Source organism: Notechis scutatus, chromosome 1 (genome assembly GCF_049901735.1).
Source record: "Notechis scutatus isolate UNSWTSFEM ecotype Mainland chromosome 1, rNotScu1.2, whole genome shotgun sequence".
In the NCBI taxonomy this organism is placed as follows: Eukaryota; Metazoa; Chordata; class Lepidosauria; order Squamata; family Elapidae; genus Notechis; species Notechis scutatus.
This window is the reverse complement of record NC_142009.1, coordinates 170,138,899-170,160,830: the sequence shown is the minus strand read 5'-3', so window position 1 is coordinate 170,160,830 and position 21,932 is coordinate 170,138,899. Positions and strand designations below refer to the sequence as shown.

Here is a 21,932-nt window from a genome sequence, read left to right as displayed (position 1 = left end):
ATGAAAGTATAATATAAATTTTAAAACAAAATTTGGAATATCTCGTATAAAATGATGGAATAAATAGTTTAGTCATGGATGATTAATAACTGATAAATATATAAGCATATGTTAGTTTGACAATGTGAACATTGATATAAACTGTGAGTAATGACTACAAAAGGATAGTACAAAAGATTTGTAACCAACTGACACACTGTACGTATATAAAATGGAAGATGGTTTTATGTTTTTATGTTTTGTTTGTATATGTTTGTCTTAAAAAATAAAAACTTTTTTTTTAAAAAAACTGATCAAATTAGAAATGGTTAGGCATTGTGAACTAATACGATTTTTAGTGGCTCCAAAAATGTCAGAATCTATCATATTAGGACTTGTTTGGCTTGATAAATGGGCCCCTACTATCAAATGGGAAGATGGGTACTGGAAAATCATAATTGGCATCGGGCCGCTGGCCCCGGTCCCTCCTGAAAAGAAACTGCCAACCAACAGGGGTCCAGAGCCAGAAGCAGCAGCTACCACTTCAGACTCTCCTCCAGTCGAACCCCAGGTTCCTAAAGAATACAGACTTGGCTGAGGCTTTTTGTGAGGAGGAATGCAATGTCCTCCCCACTCATCGAGCCACTGATAGTGCCATCGAATTAGAACTTGGGGCAAATCTGCCCAAACCAAAGATGTATTGCATGACACCAGCCAAGATGACTGAATTTAGGAAATACATTGATACCAATTTAGCCAGAGGCTTCATCAAACCAGCAAAATCTAGGTTGGCAGCCCTGGTACTATCTAAAGAAAAGAAAGATGGCGGCCTGATATTATGCGTGGATTTTAGGGGCATTAATGCAGTGTGCATAAAAACATGTATCCCCTCCCCCTAATGAAGGACTTGCTAAATCACCTATCCAAAGGCAAAATCTTCACCAAGCTAGATCTGAGAGAAGCCTACTACTGAGTCTGCATAAAGAAGGGAGGCGAGTGGAAAACGGCCTTCAACTGCCCTCTGGGTAGTTTTCAGTTCCAAGTCATGCCTTTCAGACTCCAAGGCCACTGATCTATGAAATTTTACATGCACATTTGTACAAGGGGGTTCTTGTGTACTTGGTTGACATTCTTATATTCAGCGAGACAATAGAAGAACATGTCAAATTGGTCAGGCAAGTACTGAAAAAAAAATAGCCACCAAATTATATGCAAAGCTGTCAAAATGCGAATTCCATAAAGAATCTTTGGACTACCTGGGCTACTGAGTGTCAAATCAGGGGATTGAAATGGACCCTGGAAAGATGAAGGCGGTACTAGACTGGCAGCCCCCCAAAACATGCAAACAACTTCAAAGCTTCCTGGGTTTTGCATATGTTAATGAACAATTTATCTTGAGGTTGCCCTCCCTTTAACAGAATTGCTGAAAACTGGGCCTTCCCCAACCAAACCAAAACCTAATCAACCTTTCACATAGACAATGAATTGTCAGAAATCTTTTGAAACATTAAAATGCCTTTTTGCACCAGAGCCTATCCTCCAACATACCGATCTGATCAAGCCTTTTGTAGTCCAAGCCAATGCCAGTGATGTGGCTGTTGTGGTGATTTTACTTCAAAAGGATTCTCAAGATCAACTGATGCCTTGCGCTTATATGTCAAAAAAGTTGACTGACACAGAGCATGGATGGGCAGTTTGGGAAAAAGAGGCTTTTGCCATGCAAAAGTATCTCAGAGGCATTTCCTGGAAGGTGTTACAGAGCCTTTCGAGGTGTGGACTGATCATAAAAACCTTGAGGCTCTGAAAACCCCTCAGAAGCTTTCCCCTAAACAAGTTTGCTGGGCTCAATAGTTCAAGAGATTCAACTTTAACCTGAAATATATCCCAGGGAGAAAAAACAAAGGATCAGCTTGGAAAGGAACCAAGATTACCTAATACCCTAAGATTGATGGTACTAAAACCTAGCCATGACACGTGGTTGGGGGGACACTTTGGGTTTCTAAAAACCCTATATTTAGTCAGAAGACAATTCTGGTGGCCAAAAATCAAGACTGATGTCGAGGACTATGTAAAAAGCTGTTCTATTTGTGCCATGATGAAACATAGAACTGGGAAACTCCCTGGTCTCCTCCAACAAGTAACTGAACCAATGAAGCCGTGGGAAGAAATCGCGATGGACTTTATTGTGGAATTACCAGAGAGTGGAGGAAGCACAGTGATTTGTTATTGATTTAATCTCCAAGCAAACCCACTTTACAGCATGTAATGAACTACCTTCAGCTAAAAAACTGGTGAAACTGTTCGTGAAGCATATTTATTGGCTCCACGGAGTGCCTCGTTGAGTAATCTCAGACTGAAGCATACAGTTTACTGCTGAGTTCTGGAGGAAGTTTTTGAAGTCCATTGGGTCGTCCCAAGGGCTTTCCTTGGCATTTCATCTTCCTTGTAACAGTGCCGTTGAGAGAGCGAACACTATGGTAGATTAGTACATTAGATGTTATGTAAATTGTCAACAGGAGAACAGGGTGGATCTGTTGCCATTTGCAGAAGTTGCTTATAATAATGCAGTACACAGCAGCACTGGCTTGATTCCTTTCCAAATCACCACCAGCATGGAATTTGTCCCTATGCCAGAGTTATCTAGAGAACCCCCAACATTCTCTGGATGGAATCATTAAATAAAAGTTGGGAGAATACAAAAAAAGCAACTGAGGAATATAAAAAAACAGGCAGACAAACATAGATCTCTCCAACCACCTTTTAACTAAATATCTTAATTTGAAGCTTCCTAATAAAAAGTTGGGACCTAAATTTCTGGGTCCCTTTCCTATATCGAAGGTAGGGAAGACTTCCTCACTTGGCTGTTAGGGAAAATACACCCAGTCTTCCATCGTAGCTTGTTGAAGCCTGCATTTGTTTCCAATCTATGACCCGTACCAGCAGCTCCCCCCAAAACTTTGGTAGTACAGGGAGAAACACATTATGAAATAAATTTCATATAATGAACACATTATGAACATCCTCGACTCTAGATTACATCGAGGACGATTACAATATTTAGTGCTATGAAAAGGCTACTCTTTGTCAGAAGATACTTGGGTGAAAACTTGGGATATACATGCAAATAGATTGGTTGAACAATATCATGAAAAAATCCCTGACAAGCCAAAGTGTTAGAGGGGGGAGAGAGGGTTAAGGTGACTATGCATTAACCCCTTGTGTTTTGTTTATTGTATTTCCAGGACATGATTTTTTCAAGGGGGAATGCCTGTCAGCTTTGGAAGCAACATATTGACATCAGACGCTTCCACATTGCCACATTCTTGAGCCTGGGAAAATGGGAGGGGAGGATTTCTTGGAGTGTATGTGGTTAGATGAAATAGAATTCTTTTACGTCAAGGTCATGTTATTCTGCACTTGGGCGAGGGGATGTCTGAAGTTGGGATGGATGGTGATTGGGGCATGTGATGTGATGATGGGTGCAGAGGGTGGATTTGTAGTTTTTACTTATTACAAGGAACCCCAGAACTTTCAGATTCGGGATTCCCCAGATGTGCCAGGTTACTATCCAAATAAAACAGAACTTTTGAGAGGATGTCTGTCTCGGAGTTATTTGTTGGAGTGGAGGTTTTCTGGAACATTGACATCTCTCTGTTAGAGACACCAAAACAACCTAGATGACATAAGGTCTCCTGCTGGAGGAGGGGGTTGGACTAGATGACCTCCAGGGGTCTCTTCCAGCCCTGGACTGCTGTGCTGTTTCAAAGTGTCCTCTGAAGCTGCGTCCAGTGCCAGGATTTGTGGTCCTTTTTCTCTCCCTCTCTCTCTCCATCCATCCATATTTCATTCATTTTCCTTCCTTCCTTCCTTCCTTCCTTCCTTCCTTCCTTCCTTCCTTCCTTCCTTCCTTCCTTCCTTCCTTCCTTCCTTCCTTCCTTCCTTCCTTCCTTCCTTCCTTCCTTTAGGGCATTGTTACAGGTCACTTTGGGGCCTTGGAAAAATGCCTTCTCTGTTATGGCACCTGCCTCCCCCTGGAGGTATATACAGCTCCAAACCTGTTGTGTTTCAGGAAAGTGACGAACTCCTGGCTTTTCTCTAGAGATTGGGGCCAGGATGCTGATGGGGCTGGCAGGGGGTATTTTGTAGTTCAATATGAGTTTTATCAAGGATTATTGTTTGGTAGTATTGTATTTTTGTTTGCCACCTAGAGATTTTTTTGGTAGATGGTTGGGTATATATATTTTTAATAAATAAAATATCCTACTGAGTTGACTAGTTCTGCACATTTATTTGTACTAACTCCCTCTTTTTGAATCTGGAAAATTTGTATCAAATGTCTTTCACTATAGTTTTATATACATCTTCATTTTTACTTGTTTTCTTTTTTTCTAACTGCTGACCCTGTAATTACAATACAAGAATTCCTTGCTTAACAAGACCAGTAACTGTTGTTAAGCAACATGGTTGTTATGTGAGATATCAAGTGACTATGATGAGTTTATGACTGTTAAATGTGATTGTTAAATGAATAACCTGTGGTCATTAAGTGAGACACCATGGACCACAACTCACAATTTTACTATCAATTTTTCCATTGACTTTTGCTTGTTGGAACCTGGCTGTAAACAGTGCAAATAGCAATCACATGATCATAGGACACTGCATAGTTACTTGAGAAGTGCCTGAATCTCTTCTATGTGAACATATCAATCCAAGGCCCAGTCATAAGCTTGTATTTTGAGCACCATTTTAACTTCAAACGGTTGATAAATCGGGCAGCCATTAAGCAGATCTACCTATAGTGAATTGGTTTGAATATTTAAACAAGGGATTAAATGAACTTTTATTAGATAACTTAAAATCAGTTGGAAACAATTTCTCATTATATTTGGAGGCTGTTAGTTCATAAATTTAGATCATCTGTTCTAACTTCAAAATGTTTGATTCTGTCCTTTCTCATACAAGCAGTTTTTTAAAATAAAGGTAAATATTGCTTAGTATATTGAGATGCAGCTATTATTTAGTATTTATGGAAGCAAAAACTGCTTGCTATAATATTTTAATAGTTTCAAGTATTTCCATCTTCCTATTTCCTGTAATTCCAATGTTGAGGAGCTAACCCCAAGAAATGAAAAGTAGCAACTTGCATTAATATCTAACATTTAAATAGGAGGCTTGATGAACAAAGTGAATTAGCAGATAGGATCAAATGAAGAAGAGAGCTCTTCAGAACTCTTACCCATTTACTTCTGGAACCATTCCTCTTAAGAGGATTCTTCAGTTTGGATTTTATTTGCCACCTAATTGACATATTTTGAAAATCATGATAGTAAGACATATTCTAAATGTTAAGATTATTAGTATCTTAAAGATCACAGAACCTATGTGGGATACAGTTTTAGTTTTTGAATCTTTTTGAAGCATCAACCCATTACAATGTTATTCTTAATTATAATCTTTGCAGCTTTGCTCTTTCTGCCCCTCCCTTCCCACACAGTTTGAATGGGGTTTTGATCATTTTATTGGAAGATGGTTGACATTTTTTCTTAATCTTCCTGTTACCTACCTTAATCTTCCTGTTACCTTTTCCTTAACCCTGCCCTATGGGGAGAAAGAATATTCTGCATTCAAGTACAGTAATTAGTTTGATGGAATTAAGTTTTGGGTTTGCCTTGAGCTGTGATGTGTTCTGAGTTGGGTTGCTGTTAGGAGATGTACCAAGCATGAGGAAAAATATTCCTAGTACAGGAAATAAATATGCATATTCAGAATGGTCACTCTGATAGACAACTTCAGTTCCTGATTACGTTTTGGGGTGCTTTGGCTTTTGTTTTAAGACACAAAAATAGTTGAAGTAGTACTGAATGCTGCCTATTACCCAGCCTGAAGAAAAAAATGGCAAAGAAGCTTATTTTTAATGATTGAAAAAATATTTTTAAGTAGTAAACATTGAAAAAAGTGGTTATCTATTTTCTTTTCAGAAAATTTGCCGTAGTACAACAAAGACATACAAGCAATTAGTAGGATTGTTTTTCTGTGTCCAGAATTGTTCTTGGTCTCTGAACATTGCCTTAACTGCTTCTCCAGTGTGCTAAGGAGAATCCAAAGAATGGGTTAATTCTGCCTCTCTGCTCTTTAGATTGAATCTGTCAATCTTTTGTAACTACGCCTCTCACATCTGTGTCCCCAGTTTTGACTCAGTCTTCAGCTTGAATAGATTAATCTTATAGATTAACTCCAACCTTTCAAACTCAAAGAGCAAAAGGCACAGAATTTCCTTTCTTTGGATTCTCACTTGGGCAACAGGAAGACAATCAGCTTCCTCCAGCATTTGCAGGGAAAGCAAACTGACAGGCAGGCTCTCTGATCTGACCAGCATAGTCGCCATTATCCAACTCAGTCCAGTGGTGCTGAGGTCCCTTGAAATTACCTGCGGACTGAGGAGGGGACTGGAGTCACTGCCCAGTCTACGGTGCATCAGCAGCAGTGTTTCCACTCAAAATGAGTCTGCCTTCTTCTAAGGGTTGGGTCCACTCGAGAGCAATGGTAATGTAGTAATGGCACTCGAGAGCAACCTTCTCAGCCACAGTTTTCAATGGCAGATAGCAATGAGATGTTCCTTTTCCCCCTTTCCAATCTGCTTCCAGCAGAAGGGCATTGGGAACCAGCTTCAAAAAGGATAAAGCCTACCCCAGTGGCTACCTTTACTCCTACAGTGGCGGGGTTCTGTCCAAGGGAAAATCAGGAACCAGAAATATCCACTCAAATAAGGCTCTTGATCTCAGAGGCTATTGCCCAGGCTTGCAGCAAAATCATCAGACAGCCTCTGCAGCATCTGATAACACCCAGCACCAAGGGCAGCATTCTGCACCCCAGTTTCCAAGATAATTGTTGGTCCTCCAAAGGCCTCATTCTCTTCTATACAAAGCTGATAATCTCTCTCGGAGGATGAGGAACATAAGGAATTGATGCTGTCTGTGGATGAAGGGGTGGCTCCAGACCTACCCAGCTTTCACAGAGCTCTTTTGCCCTGCCTTGTTAAAGACACCTTTCTACAAGGCCAAGACATAGGAGCAGACCCAGCCACGTCAGATTCAGCATTGGGCTTGTCTGACCCAAATGATTTACTGTATTCAGAGCCTGCCACAGATAACGAGGAGATTCCCTCCCCAAAATTATTCCTGAACATCATCCAATGACAATGGGCATTACCAGGGGCATACCCACCCCCGAGCAGGAGCAACAAGAGATTCTATATTGTGGCCCCAGACCTCACTGCAATATTACAAATGCCAGCAATAGACGGGCCTGTGGCGGCCTTAGCATCCTCCATCATCATGTCCAATGACACGGAGGATGCCTTAAAAACAGAGGACAGGAGAGCAGAACTTATGCTCCACAAAACATATCAGGCGGCTGCCTGGGTGGTGAAGGCGGCTACAGCCACCTCCTTCTTCAACAGAACCTCCTTGCTCTGGCTCAGACAGATGCAAGCAAGAGTCCCGGCTGGTGACTCTTGCTTGCATCTGACTCTTGCCAGTACCCATCAGGATATAAATGAACTGGTAGTGGCAGCAGAATTTTCTGCTGATGCCACACTGAACTCGGCCAAATTTGCTTCCAGGACCATCACCTCATCTGTGAAAGCCCGCCGACTACTGTGGCTCCATCACTGGCAGGCAGACATGAAATACAAGTGGAAGCTAGCTTCTGCTCCTTCAAGGGTGACAAGCTATTCAGAGAGGCCTTAGAGCCTATCCTCGTAGAAACCAAGGACAAAAAGAAAGTCCTAATCTCTACGTCCAGGTGCTGACCGTTGGCTCTCATCCTACTTTTGAAGGCCCTCAATCAGACCAGCAGGTACTGTATCTGACTTCTTACACCCACAGAAGGTACATTTCCAATGTCAGGATCACCAACCCGACAGACCCGGCTATAGGCACAGGAACAGACAGCAGGTCCAGTCCAAACAGTCATTTTGAGGCAACAGAAGTTGTGCCTTCTGTGGCTCTCGATGACTGCAATTCCAACCCTCTCATTGATGGCCGTCTAAGTCTCTTCACATCTCAATGAGAGGAAACCACCACAGATGCATTGGTCCTGAACACGGTAAGACTAGGCCTCACTCTCAACTTTCTCTCCACCCCCCAAGGTTCTTCATTCGTTGCCCCATCTTAAAAAATGAAACAAAAAGAAACCTTTTGGAGGCTTCAATCCAATTCCTCCTGGACATTCAAGCCATCCAACTAGTTCCAGAAGACCAGCAGAGACAGGGGTTTTTACTCCATTATTCGTAGTCCCAAAGGCCTCGGGAGTGGGGGTGGAGGTAGAGAGCAATTCTGGACCTAAAAGGACTCAACAAGCATCTGGAATACAGAAGGTTCAAAATGCAGTCCCTCCAGTCCATACTGGAGAGCATCCGGGAGGGCAACTTCCTGATGTCAATAGACCTAATGGAAGCATACCTTCACATACCCATTTTGTCGGCTCACTGACGATTCCTATGGTTTTGCTATGCGAGCCAGCACTACCAATACAAGGCCCTCCCATTTGGCCTGTCTCAGTGCCCAGAACATTCACCAATGGCGGCACTGTAGGCTCACCTCAGGACTATTCCCATTCGCATCCAATGCTATCTGGGCGACATATTGTTTCAATCTTCCTCTCACCTTCAGGCAACAGAGGATCTATGCTTCACAATCCAGGTCCTCCAGGATCATGGATTCTCAATCAATTACAACAAGAGCCACCTCGCTTCAGCATATATAGGTACCACATTGTGCATTGTCTCCCTGTCCCAGGAATGCCAGGACAGCATCAGAGCTTTGGTGACTCGGATCCAATCGGACCATACAGTGCCCCTGGCCCTTCTCTCGCAACTCCTGGGCAAGATGATATCCTGCATCCACATCATTCTCTGGGCACATCTGCATGCCAGGACCATATAGTGGTTCCTCCTGCCTTACCAGAGATCAGGCAGGAGCAACTCAACCACCAAAGTCTGGGTCCCACCAGAAATACTCCAATCCTTCTGGTGGTGGGTGTCCCAATCCACAGCCAAAGGATGTGCCTTCAAGAAACCAAACCATTTCACCATCACCACGGACGCCAGTTTGTTCAGATGACATAGGGACAGTGGTCTCAGGAAGACTTATGCAACAATATTGGACTTGGCTGGAGCTCAAAGCAGCCCACTTAGCCCTCAGATGGTTCCAAAATACAATCTCCAGTTACCATGTGCTCATACTAATGGACAACGTAGCCAGCAAGGCCCATATCAATCGCCAAGGGGGTGCCCACTCCAGGTCCCTCATGTCAGAGGCCGAGCACTTGGGACTCTGGGCAGAATGACATCTCCTATTCCTGAAAGCAGAGCATATATTGGGAACAGCCAGTGTACAGGCAGACTGGCTCAGCCAAGCCACAGTCAACCACTCAGAGTGGCATCTGCATCCTCTCCTGTTCAAGGAACTGTCTGAAAGGTTCAGTTTTCTGATCTTGGACCTGTTCTCCACCCCGTTGAACAGCCAAGTACCCAGGTTTTATACCAGGTTTGCAACACTGGGGGCAGAAGGGGTCAATGCACTCTGCATTCCATGGCCTCCAAAGGCTATTATATGCTTTTCATCTGCTTCCCCTCATCCCAGGGGTAATCAGAAAGGTACTGGCGGAAAGAGTGGAGGTCCTACTCCTGGTTCTTCACTGGCCCAGAAGGCCATGGTTCACCAACTTGGTCAACTTATCGATGTCCAGGCCCTGGAGGATTCCACCAGACAGAATCTCCCTCAGTCAGGGAGCTCTCCTCCATCCAGAACCACAATGGCTCCAACTAACAGTTTGGCATTTGAGCGGAGAGCTTTAAGGCTGCACAACTTCTCCAGCCAAGCCTCTAGGAGGTGGTCTACCAACTGAATATATGACTCCACCTCGAAAACCTTCTGCTCCAAAGCCTCTATTGACCCCACTCAGTATCACCAATACCATATGCAGACAAGTGACAGCCTTGTCATCCATGTTATCTGTCGAGGATCTGGAGTCCCTCACCCAGCACCCTATTGTGCGCAGCTTCACCAGAGGTGCAACTAATTTGAAATCCCCGACAGTACACCGATATCCCACCTGGGAACTGCCTAAGGTTCTTTCCTCTGCACCTTTTGAACCATTGCACTCCACCAGCCTTTGTTTTCTCACCTGCAAGGTGGCCTTTCTCGTGGCCATCACTTCAGTGAGACGCATCTCTGAATTAGTGGCCCTCTCAATAAGGGAGGACCTGTGCGTCTTTCATCCTAACAGGGTGGTTCTACGATTGGATCTTTCGTTCCTTCCCAAGGTTAATTCCTTATTTCACAGGACACAGGAATTAATTTTACTAGACTTCTGCCCTTACCCAAACCATGCCTTAGAGAAGAAATAGCACACCTTGGATGTCAGCAGGACTCTCCACATCTATATTAAGAGGACAGCCTCCTTTCAAAAATCAGAGTCCCTATTTGTATCCTTTCAACCCTCCACATTGGGTAATAAAGTCACAGCATCAACAGTAGGCCGGTGGATACAGGCATGCATTGCCAAATCATACGAGCTTCAGCTCTCACATTGCCTCAGCAAGTGACAGCCCACTCCACTAGAAGCGCAGCCACTCTGGCAGCGTGGACTACACAGGCCTCCATTAAGGAGATATGCAGAGCAGTGACATGATCTTCCCCGTTGCCATTTATACGGCATTATAAGCTGGACAGCTTTGCTTTGCAGTTACTTTCAGCAGACGAGTTCTCCAGAAGGTGTACTCAGACTCAGGGACTCTGGGCCTGACTGCTGCCCACCCTTAGGACAAACCAGCTTTGCTATGTCCATTCTGAGGATTCTCCTCAGCACACTGGAGAAGGGACATTGGTCTTACCTGACATACTCCTTCTTGGTGTGCTGAGAAAGACTCCAACCCCACCCTGGCAACCATCTGGTCCAGAGTCCAGGAATGGCCAAGCCAAGCCAAGATACATGTTCAGGTCAAACATTCATCAAAACTGGGGACGCAGACATGAGAGGCATGGCTACGAAAGATTGACAGACTCAGTCTAAACAGCAGAGAGGCAGAGTTAATCTATTCATTGGATTCTCCCTCAGCACACTGAGGAGTGTGTCAGGTAAGGCCAACACCCCTTCTCTCTCTTTCTTAGCGTAGCTTCAGTTGACAGCAACCAAGATATATTTTATTTATTTATATCCCACTTATTACATTTTATAAATTATTCAAGGTGGCAAACATTCCTTCCTCCTCCTATTTTCCCTACAAAAAATGTGAGTTGGGTTGGGCAAAGAAAGTGACTGGCCAAAGTCACCCAGCTGGCTTTCATGCCTAACATGAGTATAGAACAGGAGTGTCAAACTGGATTTCTTCGACAGCTGGGTCAGCATTGTAATTTTCTGCAGGCTGGCGGGGAGGTGGGGAAGACAGGACGGATGCCTCCTGCAGCACCCTGCCAGCCAAAAGGTCGTAGGGGCTTGCGAGGTCCCCCTTGGTCCATTTTCAGCCGGCAGAGTGCTGCAGGAGGCCATGAAGGCTGAAAATGGGCCACGGGGGGCTGCGTGCACCCCCCACATCCCATTTTGACTGGCAGAGGCACCACAGGATAGTCATTTGATATTTCCAGGCCAGCCCCATGGGCCAGATCTAAGCATCCCATGGGCCGAATTGGGCCCGCGGGCCTTGAATTTGACATCCCTGGTCTACAACACATAGTTCCTGGTTTCTAGCATGGTGCCCTAACCACCAGATCAAATTGGTATTTACCCTGTGCAATGATAAATTTGCTAATTTACTCCTATCTCAAGTTTAATTCAAGAGGGCTGGAAGCTAACTTATGTCAATTAAGTTTGGAAAAAGATTCTGGCAGAAATCAGAATATTATAAGGTTGTTAGCTTAATATTTCTCCTGACAAATTAGTAAACAGTATCAAACAAAGAATACATAAGGACATAAAAACAGAGACCACACTAAAGAATATTAGCACTGCTTCACCAACATTCTAGAATCTTACAGGCTTTGGGAGAGTTTCAGTAGACATGTGGATTGAATTTTTCAACATTAAATATTTTTATTTTATTTTTTTAAAAAAGGCTTTGCCAGATTTTCTCATCAATGGCTTCTTAGAAAATTAGTATCCTGGGTTAAAGATCTTTAAAAAGAGACAAAACAGTGTAGAAGGACCGCTTCCTCAATGGCAAGAAGTAGAGAAAGTACATTTTCTCAGTGAACTATCTTTGCATCAGTCTTTTAGAAGTTTCTCATAAATTATCTTGAATTGGGGATAAGTTGTGGCCTGGTCAATTTTACAGAAGATACTAAATAATTTGGGTTAGCAAAAACCAAAATGGAATAGGAAGAGCTCTGGAAGCATCTCTTTAAAATGAGTGGGGAGGGCAACCAAATGGAGGTCAGATTAATATAAAGTGATCCATACTGGGTCCAAAAAACTAGGTTCATAGTATTGGTATAGCTTACCAGGAAAATGATATTGAGAAAATAGTGGATAGTTCAGTGAAAATGTTGAATACAGCAATTGGAGGAAATAAAAACAAGGGTCATGCTAGGAATCATTAAGAAAGATATTGAAATAAGCCATCAGTATGGAAGGGGTAGAAAGTGTGGCCATATCTGAAATACTGTATACATTTATGGTCATCACATTTCAAAAAGAATTGAAAAGAAGCAAAAAAAAGTACAGATCAGTTGGGTTGAATATCTTAAGAGCAAAAGTTTTATGAGTATTTTTGTCACTTTCTCCGAACAGTGGATTATCCAATGAAGCTGATCGGAAGAGGATTTAAAGCAGACAAAAGAAAGCAATTCTTCAAACAGGATATAATTAAACTGGTAGATGTGTTTATGACCTGTGTGTCTTTTTAAGGGATTAGAAGGCAGGTCTAAACAGAGCTCATAGTCTTAAAGTTTCAGTGCTTCTTCTGGATTGAAGAGGCAGCATACTTCCAAATAAATACTAGATGCAGGGGAAAAATAACACAGGAGTGTTTCCCCATCTCCTATTTGTAACTACTTGACTACAGAACTATGAAAAACCAAGTGTTAGATTAAAATAGAGCTTTGCCTGATCCAGAATTACTGTTTCTGATAGATACCGAAGAGAATCTATAATCAGTTCTTCCTCCTGTCTGCAGAAGCTTCATTTAATAATAATATTAGAAAGATTACCAATAAGTTAAATGCTGTCCATGAACAGTATGAACAGGCTTTCAGAAAAAAGTCTTCTTTCAATGGTGAGAGATTTATATAAAAGTAGTAGCTAAGTGGATAATGCCACAAAGAATTTAAAATAAGCAGCTCCTATCTGTAGACAAATGATTATTAGAAATCTCACTTAATAATTTACATGAGACAATTTAAACATTCTTGCCTGGAAGTTGTTCTATTCATCAGTTACTTTGTAAATCAGATTTTTCCATTCTTGCACTCTGAAACAAAATTGTAAGTAAGGTGAGAAGACATGAGAAACCCTTTTGTTCCAGGATACTTTAAAGACCACCTGTTCATTTTACCTTAAGATATGATGGAAAGACCGGCCATTGTATTCGAACTGACAAGGAAGGCCAGTTGGTTGAGAAAGGTATGGAACTTCCTGTCTTGGGAATGGATTAAGATGGCATTCTCCTAGGAATCGTAGACCCATCAACATTAGGTCTGCATTTATTGCAATTATTTTTAGCTTCCATTTTTGTTTTTTTTTAAAATGGATCTTTGTGGTTTAATTCAGTTAATTACATTGTTGTTATAATGTTTCATAATGGTATATATGCATTAGAATTATGAGACATAAAAATATATAGATAAAATACGGATTTGTTTCCATTATGGGGAATTAGGGTTTAGTGGATGCAGTTTAATCTAACTGCATTCTCTTTCCCTCCCTCCCTTCCCCCTCTCTTTCACACACACACACCACTTCAGATCAAGATTTTTTCTGTTTGCAAGGAAATTTCATGAAATAAAATCTTGAATGCAAGCAAATTAGCTTTTAAATCATGAAAAGTAATATATACCTATTCAAGTAAAATATACCGGTGCAGGACAGTAATCTTTTGGTAACCAAGGGCAACACATAATATTTTAGGAAGACTGCAATGTGCGCTGGGCTGGTAGTTTGAAGATATTTTTATAGTGTTATTTAAATGAGATACTAGTTTTTAACTATAATTATTTCCTCAAAATGTGGCAAATTTGGATGCCGGATTTCCATGCTCATGGTCAGAGGGTGTTCTAAGGGGCATAGAAAGGAAACCTGTAGGTTATAGCTCCTCCATACTAGAATATCATGTGTAAGGGGCTGCCACTACTGTTTTTTTTCTAAGAACACTAGTTGTTCAATATAAATGTTACAGTATGGCATTAGAATTTTTTCCATCTTTGTAGGATGGAAAAGTTTCCCCCCCTGAGAGGATTCAGTTATTACACTGCAGGGAACTCTAAGGTCAGATACAGCAGGAAGCTGCCTCTGTTCAGTGTGAGTTAATATACTGTATATGATACATGAACTTGTCATAGTTTAAGATGAACCCCTAAAAATGCATGAACACTCTTAGGATAGGTAAGTCAATAAAACATTAGGCAAGTAATTGTAGGTGTACTTTTTCTAAAGGCCTTTTGCTAGTTTTGTTTTCAATAACTTGCCACTTGCTAATTGCCAATGATTTTTTATATCTTCTCTTTAAAATATAAATAAATTGCATTAAATTGAACATTAGTCTCTGAATTTCACTTTGAAAGGCCTTACAAGCACTTCAAAATATTAACATTTACTATAGTCGCTTTTGCAATATTAATTTCTGTCTGTTTTACCAAAAGTATCTGTGATCAGCAGATAATTTTCTGTAGAGCTTAGAATTGAAAGTGATCAGCTGGAAAAATTAATATCTGACTACTATACAGAAGACCTGAACAGCAATGTTTTTTGAAATTCAGTGAGAATCTAATCATAGCATCTTTACATAGCACAAGCTCATCAACTAAAAAAAACCCTTACTGGTTGAAATACAAAGGAAAGGAAAATAAAGTATAAATTAATTCACTTTTTTGCACTCTCATTATAGATTAATTATTTCTCATTACTTAGTGATTACTTCAACTTCATAGCATCAAGGCTTTTTTTCTATATTTGGAAGACATTCACATAAGCAATCAAAATGGTGCATAATTTTGGTAAATTAAGTTGCAAAGTAACCAAACTGAATATACAAATCTTTACAATTAGTACCTTTTGCAGGACAATCTCACATATTTTCTTTGTTTTTTGTTTTGTTTGGATATTTTCAGTTTGAATTATCCACCTATGCAAAGACATTTTTGTTGTACTAAGTAAAAAAAACCCTATCAGCTAAAAATTTGATAGTATAGATTAAGGCTAATTTGCTGGTAAGTCTAATTTTAAAGTTTGATTGTATTTTGTAACATCATCAATTGAAGTATCATTTATAATTTTCTGTCTTCTAGTATCTACAAGAAAAATATGCATCAGATAAAAACTGTTACAACCCTAACAGTAATGAATTGTCTATGTAGAACATTTTAAAATGTTGGTCAATGACCATTAAGGTGCTCCTGTTAATAGTGTTACTGTATTTCTGAAATATAGACAGTAAGATGTCACAAAATTAAAAGACAGTTCAATTAAATTTGTCTTTTTCAGTCAGTTCTTAAAGTGAATAATCTTTTAATTTTACTCCTCTGACATATTTCTCTCTGCAACAGTAAAATTGCTGTCCGCTTGAGAAATAAAATGAACAGTTAGACTTAATTCAGCAGAACCCAAATTCTAGGTAAAAGACAACATATTGATTGCCCTTTGTCTTGCTATCCTTCCTGCAACCTAGGGCAGGGATGTCAAACTCGATTTCATTGAGGGCCGCATCAGGGTTTTGTTTCAAAACCGCGGTGGGCATGGCCAGTGTGGGGATGGCCAGCTTGACATCACTTGTATCAGGGGCGCCTGTGGCAGCCCAAGTGCTCTGCCAGTGAAAATGGGCTCCTGAGCTCCGTTTTCAGCTGCGATGGTCTCCTGCAACCCTCTGCCAGCAAAAACAGGCTCCCAAGTTCTGTTTTCAGCTGTGACAGCTTCCTGCAACCCTCCATCAGTGAAAATGGAGCTCATGTAGGCCACACATAGCCCTCCCAAATGCCATTTCTACTAGCAGAGGCACTGTGGCCTAGTCCTTTGCTGTTTCCAGGGCAGCCCCGCAGGCCAGATCTAAGCACCTCGCAGGCCAAATCCGGCCCCTGGGCCTTGAGTTTGACACCCCTGGCCTAGGGATATGAAAGAAGCAATTCCTTACAATTATTAAATGAAAATGTCATTGGGATGTGAAAACTATGTATGTTGGATGTCAGTTTCACTGCTGTAATTTGATGAAATATTAGGAAGGGAGTTTCTTGTGTTGAATGGGGAGTGGATATGAAGAATGTTATATTGATGATTATATGAAGATGTTATCTCTATTCTTTTTTTTTAAGTTTTAAAACAAGTTTTTAAGTGGATTATTTTGCACCCAACTACACTAGCAATGAGAGTCTTGTAGAGAGTGGATTGGGATTTCAATGACAAAATACCTTATTCCTTGAGGTGAAAGTTAGGAAAACTCAAATTTATTCAAGTAAAAGGGCAGCTACTAGGCCTGCTAGGACTCCTATATTAGTGCTGTACGGGATGTAACTTTTTATATTGTGCAAGTTTCTTTGACTTGGTCAGAGTAACTGCGTAAGCATTACATAAGAATATTTTTTGCTGCTTATAATCAAAATAGAAAAAAAAATCTTTTCATTAAGGAGTCTAACTTTAGCTTTCTCCCTCTTCCCCTAAAATTAATTAAATGCAAAAATATTTTTTCTCCTTTGCTCTTATGAAATATGTTGAATCTTGCAGGCTTTTTATTTAGTTAATCTGATTGACAGGAATATAAATGAGAGCTGCATGTGGAAGCTTCTAATTTTTCATAAGTAAATGAATTAATTTATCATAGCTGCTCTGTGCTATTGCTGTCTGTGAGCCAGACTGGCCGCTCCTTTTATTTTCCCCATTCTACCTTCTAAATACTGAATCCATGTCATTGTGTTTGACAGCTTTCCGATTCCCCTGTCACATACAATTTGGTACTAATCACATTTCCTTTGCTTAGTGTCAATGATACAGACCATGCATAATATTTCCCTATGTCCACTGACTTATGTGCCACACAGCTGAAATGTCTTGGGCATTAATCTGATGGAGCTACTGCAAAATTGACACTTGAACAGTAGGATAATGTGGTGTGGCAGATGTGCAGTAAATAAGTGGGTTCAACTAGTGATCTTTATCAAGCTTTGATACATTTTGTTGATCAGTTTCCTGAATACCTTCTATAAAAATGGAAACTGTAATCAGTGCTGGTTCATTAGTTCTCCATTGTTGCTAATAGAATTCTTTCTGCATGGTCAAAACATGAAGAATTAACTTTTCATTACAGTTTTAGAACTGTTGGTAGTTGTTAGTAATATTTCCTATATTTCTTGCTAGGCATATACTTGTGGGCTAACAGTCCAATTTTACTCTAAAATAGAATCTGTTATATTCAATTATTTAAACAGGAATTTAAAAACTTTGCTCTTGACTTCCTTTGCAGCTTTCTTAGAAGATTCCTTCTTGGATAAATGCTATATTATTAAAAATAATACTAAAAGTAATATTAAAATAATATTAACAATAATTGCCTGCAACAATTTTAATATACTCTGCTCAAAAAAATAAAGGGAACACTTAAACAACACAATGTAACTCCAAGTCAATCACACTTCTGTGAAATCAAACTGTCCACTTAGGTAGCAACACTGATTGACAATCAATTTCACATGCTGTTGTGCAAATGGAATAGACAACAGGTGGAAAACATAGGCAGTTAGCAAGACATCCCCAATAAAGGAGTGGTTCTGCAGATGGTGACCACAGACCACTTCTCAGTTCCTATGTTTTCTGGCTGATGGTTTGGTCACTTTTGAATGCTGTCGGTGCTTTCACTCTAGTGGTAGCATGAGACAGTCTATAGCCTACACAAGTGGCTCAGGTAGTGCAGCTCATCCAGGATGGCACATCAATGCGAGCTGTGGCAAGAAGGTTTGCTGTGTCTGTCAGCGTAGTGTCCAGAGCATGGAGGTGCTACCAGGAGACAGGCCAGTACATCTGGAGATGTGGAGGAGGCCGTAGGAGGGCAACAACCCAGCATCAGGACCTCTACCTCTGCCTTTGTGCAAGGAGGGACAGGAGGAGCACTGCCAGAGCCCTGCAAAATGACCTCTAGCGGGCCACAAATGTGCATATGGCTGCTCAAACGGTCAGAAACAGACTCCATGAGGGTGGTATGAAAAACTGATGCCACAGGTGGGGGTTGTGCTTACAGCCCAACACCGTGCAGGACGTTTGGCATTTGCCAGAGAACACCAAGATTGGCAAATTCACCACTGGCGCCCTGTGCTCTTCATAGATGAAAGCAGGTTCACACTGAGCACATGTTACAGACGTGACAGGGTCTGGAGACGCCGTGGAGAACGTTCTGCTGCCTGCAACATCCTCCAGCATGACCAGTTTGGCAGTGGGTCAGTAATGGTGTGGGGTGGCATTTCTTTAGGGGGCCGCACAGCCCTCCATGTGCTCGCCAGAGGTAGCCTGACTGCCATTAGGTACCAAGATGAGATCCTCGGACCCCTTGTGAGACCATATGCTGGTGTGGTTGGCCCTGGGTTCCTCCTAATGCACGACAATGCTAGACCTCATGTGGCTGGAGTGTGTCAGCAGTTCCTGCAAGACGAAGGCATTGATGCTATGGACTGGCCCGCCCATTCCCCAGACCTGAATCCAATTGAGCACATCTGGGATATCATGTCTCGCTCCATCCACCAACGTCACATTGCATCACATTGTCCAGGAGTTGGGGGATGCTTTAGTCCAGGTGTGGGAGGAGATCCCTCAGGAGATCATCTGCCACCTCATCAGGAGCATGCCCAGGTGTTGTAGGGAGGTCATACAGGCACGTGGAGGCCACACACACTACTGAGCCTCATTTTGACTTGTTTTAAGGACATTACATCAAAGTTGGATCAGCCTGTAGTGTTTTTTTCCACTTTAATTTTGAGTGTAACTCCAAATCCAGACCTCCATGGGTTGCTACATTTGATTTCCATTGATAATTTTTGTGTGAGTTTGTTGTCAGCACATTCAACTATGTAATGAACAAAGTATTTAATAAGAATATTTCATTCATTCAGATCTAGGATGTCTTATTTTTGTGTTCCCTTTATTCTTTTGAGCAGTTTAGTAGATGTACTTATGAAGGATGTTTTTAGGACCTTAGACTAACTCCTATTTAATGTATGTTCTCAAAATGGGTTTTATGTTTTTTACTTCATATCTCTGGCTATAGAAATTAAAATTTTATCCTAAGGTTTTCATTATTGGGATACAGCAAGAAATGAGGGGGCAGAAGATAAACATTTTCAGTTATTCGATTAAAATATTTTCAGTTATTCGATTAAAATATTTTCTTCATGGTTTCCATTTTCTAGGAAGTGCTTATAGTCAATTTGCTTTAATAAGACAATAGGACCAGACATTAAAGAGAAATTCAGCAAAATGAGCCTCAATTAATAATAACATTGAAAAATTATGATTACATATGTAAAGACGTGCTGTTTAAAATGTTGATATGCATAACACTGAATGCTTTAATGTTTGAACCCTTGATCAGGCTAAAAAGTAGTGCATTTAATAGAGCAAGATACATCTATGAATAGTTACTATTACATTACTGTGGCATCAACGTTTGTTGAAAAGTAAAATATGTAGTTTCCCAGTCTCAATCAGTTAATATGTTGGGAGAATCTGGATTTTGGGAGAGTTAGGAGATTAAAAAGAAGAATGTGACAAAAGAACTTTGTCAGAACTTTGTGCAAGAGGAACAATCTTACTGACGTTCAAGAAGTAGGCTGGCAGCATGTTGGAAGTGGATGGCAAAAATGCATTAAAATGTGGTCTTTAGAAATATATATAGTTGGTCTTGTTCAATATGTACCTATTAGGAACTTTGAACTTCCCTTCCCATGTTTTTACATTTTATAGTTCTAATTAGATATAGAATAAAGGCAAACTAATATAAAAGAGGATCTTCTATTACATTTTCTTAGTAGTTCATACTTGGTTATTTATTAGATTTACATGCTGCCATCCTAATCTGCTATTGAATTAATATTTTATAAAACTACCGTATGTGATTACTAATTTTATTGTGCAGTCACATTGTGCTGCTAAAAAGGTTGAGAAGTGTACATTCTATCTTATATCTACATATTTATTCTGGTCTGTTTCAGTACAGCCTATAAAAAGTATTTATCCACTTGATAATTTCATGCAAAGATTTTGTTCATAATAATAAAAATATATTGAAGAAAAATAAATATGTAGAAAAATAACCTAATTTTATATTTAGTTCCAAGTATGTTGTTCCAAAGCTTTGCCCTGATCGAGTTGTGTAGTCCATATGTTTTTGCAGTGTAAGTTGCAGATTACATGATAGTTTTTTTCTGAAACCAAATTGTTTATTAGAGAGTAGGTTGTTTGTCTCTAAGTGGGGGATAATGGATTGGTTAATAATTGATTCCATGACTTTACAGGTGACGCAGCATAAGGAGATTGGTCTGTAATTTTCAACTAGGCTGGGGTCTCCCTTTTTGAAGATGGGGATGACCGTGGCTTGTGACCATAGGTTAGGCAAGGAGCTGGTCCTGAAAGATTTTTAAAAGATTATGCTTAGAGGTTCTGCTATGGAAGTGGATAGCTTTTTTAAGAAGTAGAGAAATATGCATTGCTATATGGGAGAAAGCCATTAAGGGTTTTTGGAAGCAATGCATGGGTGCATATTCCAAAAGCAATTGGAAGAAAGGGACAACCAAAGGCTAGAAAGCGCAGGTTTATGGGCTATGAGTCAGGCTCAAAGAGCTATCGCTTTAGCGATGGGAGCAAAAGAATAGTGATTTCCAGGTCTGCAAGCTTTGCAGAGAAAAATTGGAACAGAATTGATCCAAATTTCTGGAATGATTCACTTAGTCACTGTGATCCACTTCATGACGGTAACTCACTTATTGATGGTGTCCGTGTTCAGGGAGGAGAAGCTGAAAAAGATATGAAGCAAGAGAGGGTTGAAGCACAGTCAATGCCACAGAGGTCAGAGCGATGGAACAAAGAGATTCCACCTGACAGGTATTCTGCTTGTAAAGTTAAAGTGTGTAATGTATGGTATGAGTCAAGGAACCATAAGGAAGGATTTGCATTACTTAAAATTGAATAAGTAAAGTGGAAAGAAGCCATGGACAAGGCAATGAAATCCATGAGTGAACATAACATGTTCACATCTATGACTTTGCCACAGGGTAGCAAAGCTGTAGGATGCAAGTGGGTGTACAAGAAGAAAGTACTGCCCAATAATGATGTACAATATAATGCAGGGTTAGTGGAACAAGGGGTTTCACAAATGAAAAATGTGCACTATGATGAGGTATTTGCGCCAACTGTAGAGAGTGGAAACATCAGGCTGGCATTAGCATTGGCAGTGGCACATGGCCATAAAATTTGGCATTTTGAACATAACCACTGTATTCCTTAATGCAGAATTTACATGGTTCAAGCATCAGGGTATGAAAGTAAAAAGCCTAACACGGTGTATACATTGAACAAGGCCATTTATGGGCTGTAGCAGTCAGCAGGAATTGGAATATGTGTCTAGATAAGGCATTGAAAGGTCTTGGGTTCAAGAGTTGCAAGGCTGATGGTTGCATATATACTGGAAAGTTATAAGGTGCGGATTGTCAACTATTAGCATTTGTGGATGATCTTTGCTTCATTGCAAAGGATGTATCACAGGTAAA

The 21,932-nt window shown here is 40.6% G+C and overlaps 1 protein-coding gene and 1 pseudogene across 4 annotated transcripts in view; both read left to right on the top strand.

Moving 5' to 3' along the window:
* The window catches only part of PARD3B (par-3 family cell polarity regulator beta), a 926,621-nt gene that overhangs the window by 167,866 nt on the left and 736,823 nt on the right, over nucleotides 1–21,932 (top strand). The window lies entirely within an intron of this gene.
* On the top strand, nucleotides 6,575–7,961 carry LOC148133092 (uncharacterized; annotated as a pseudogene).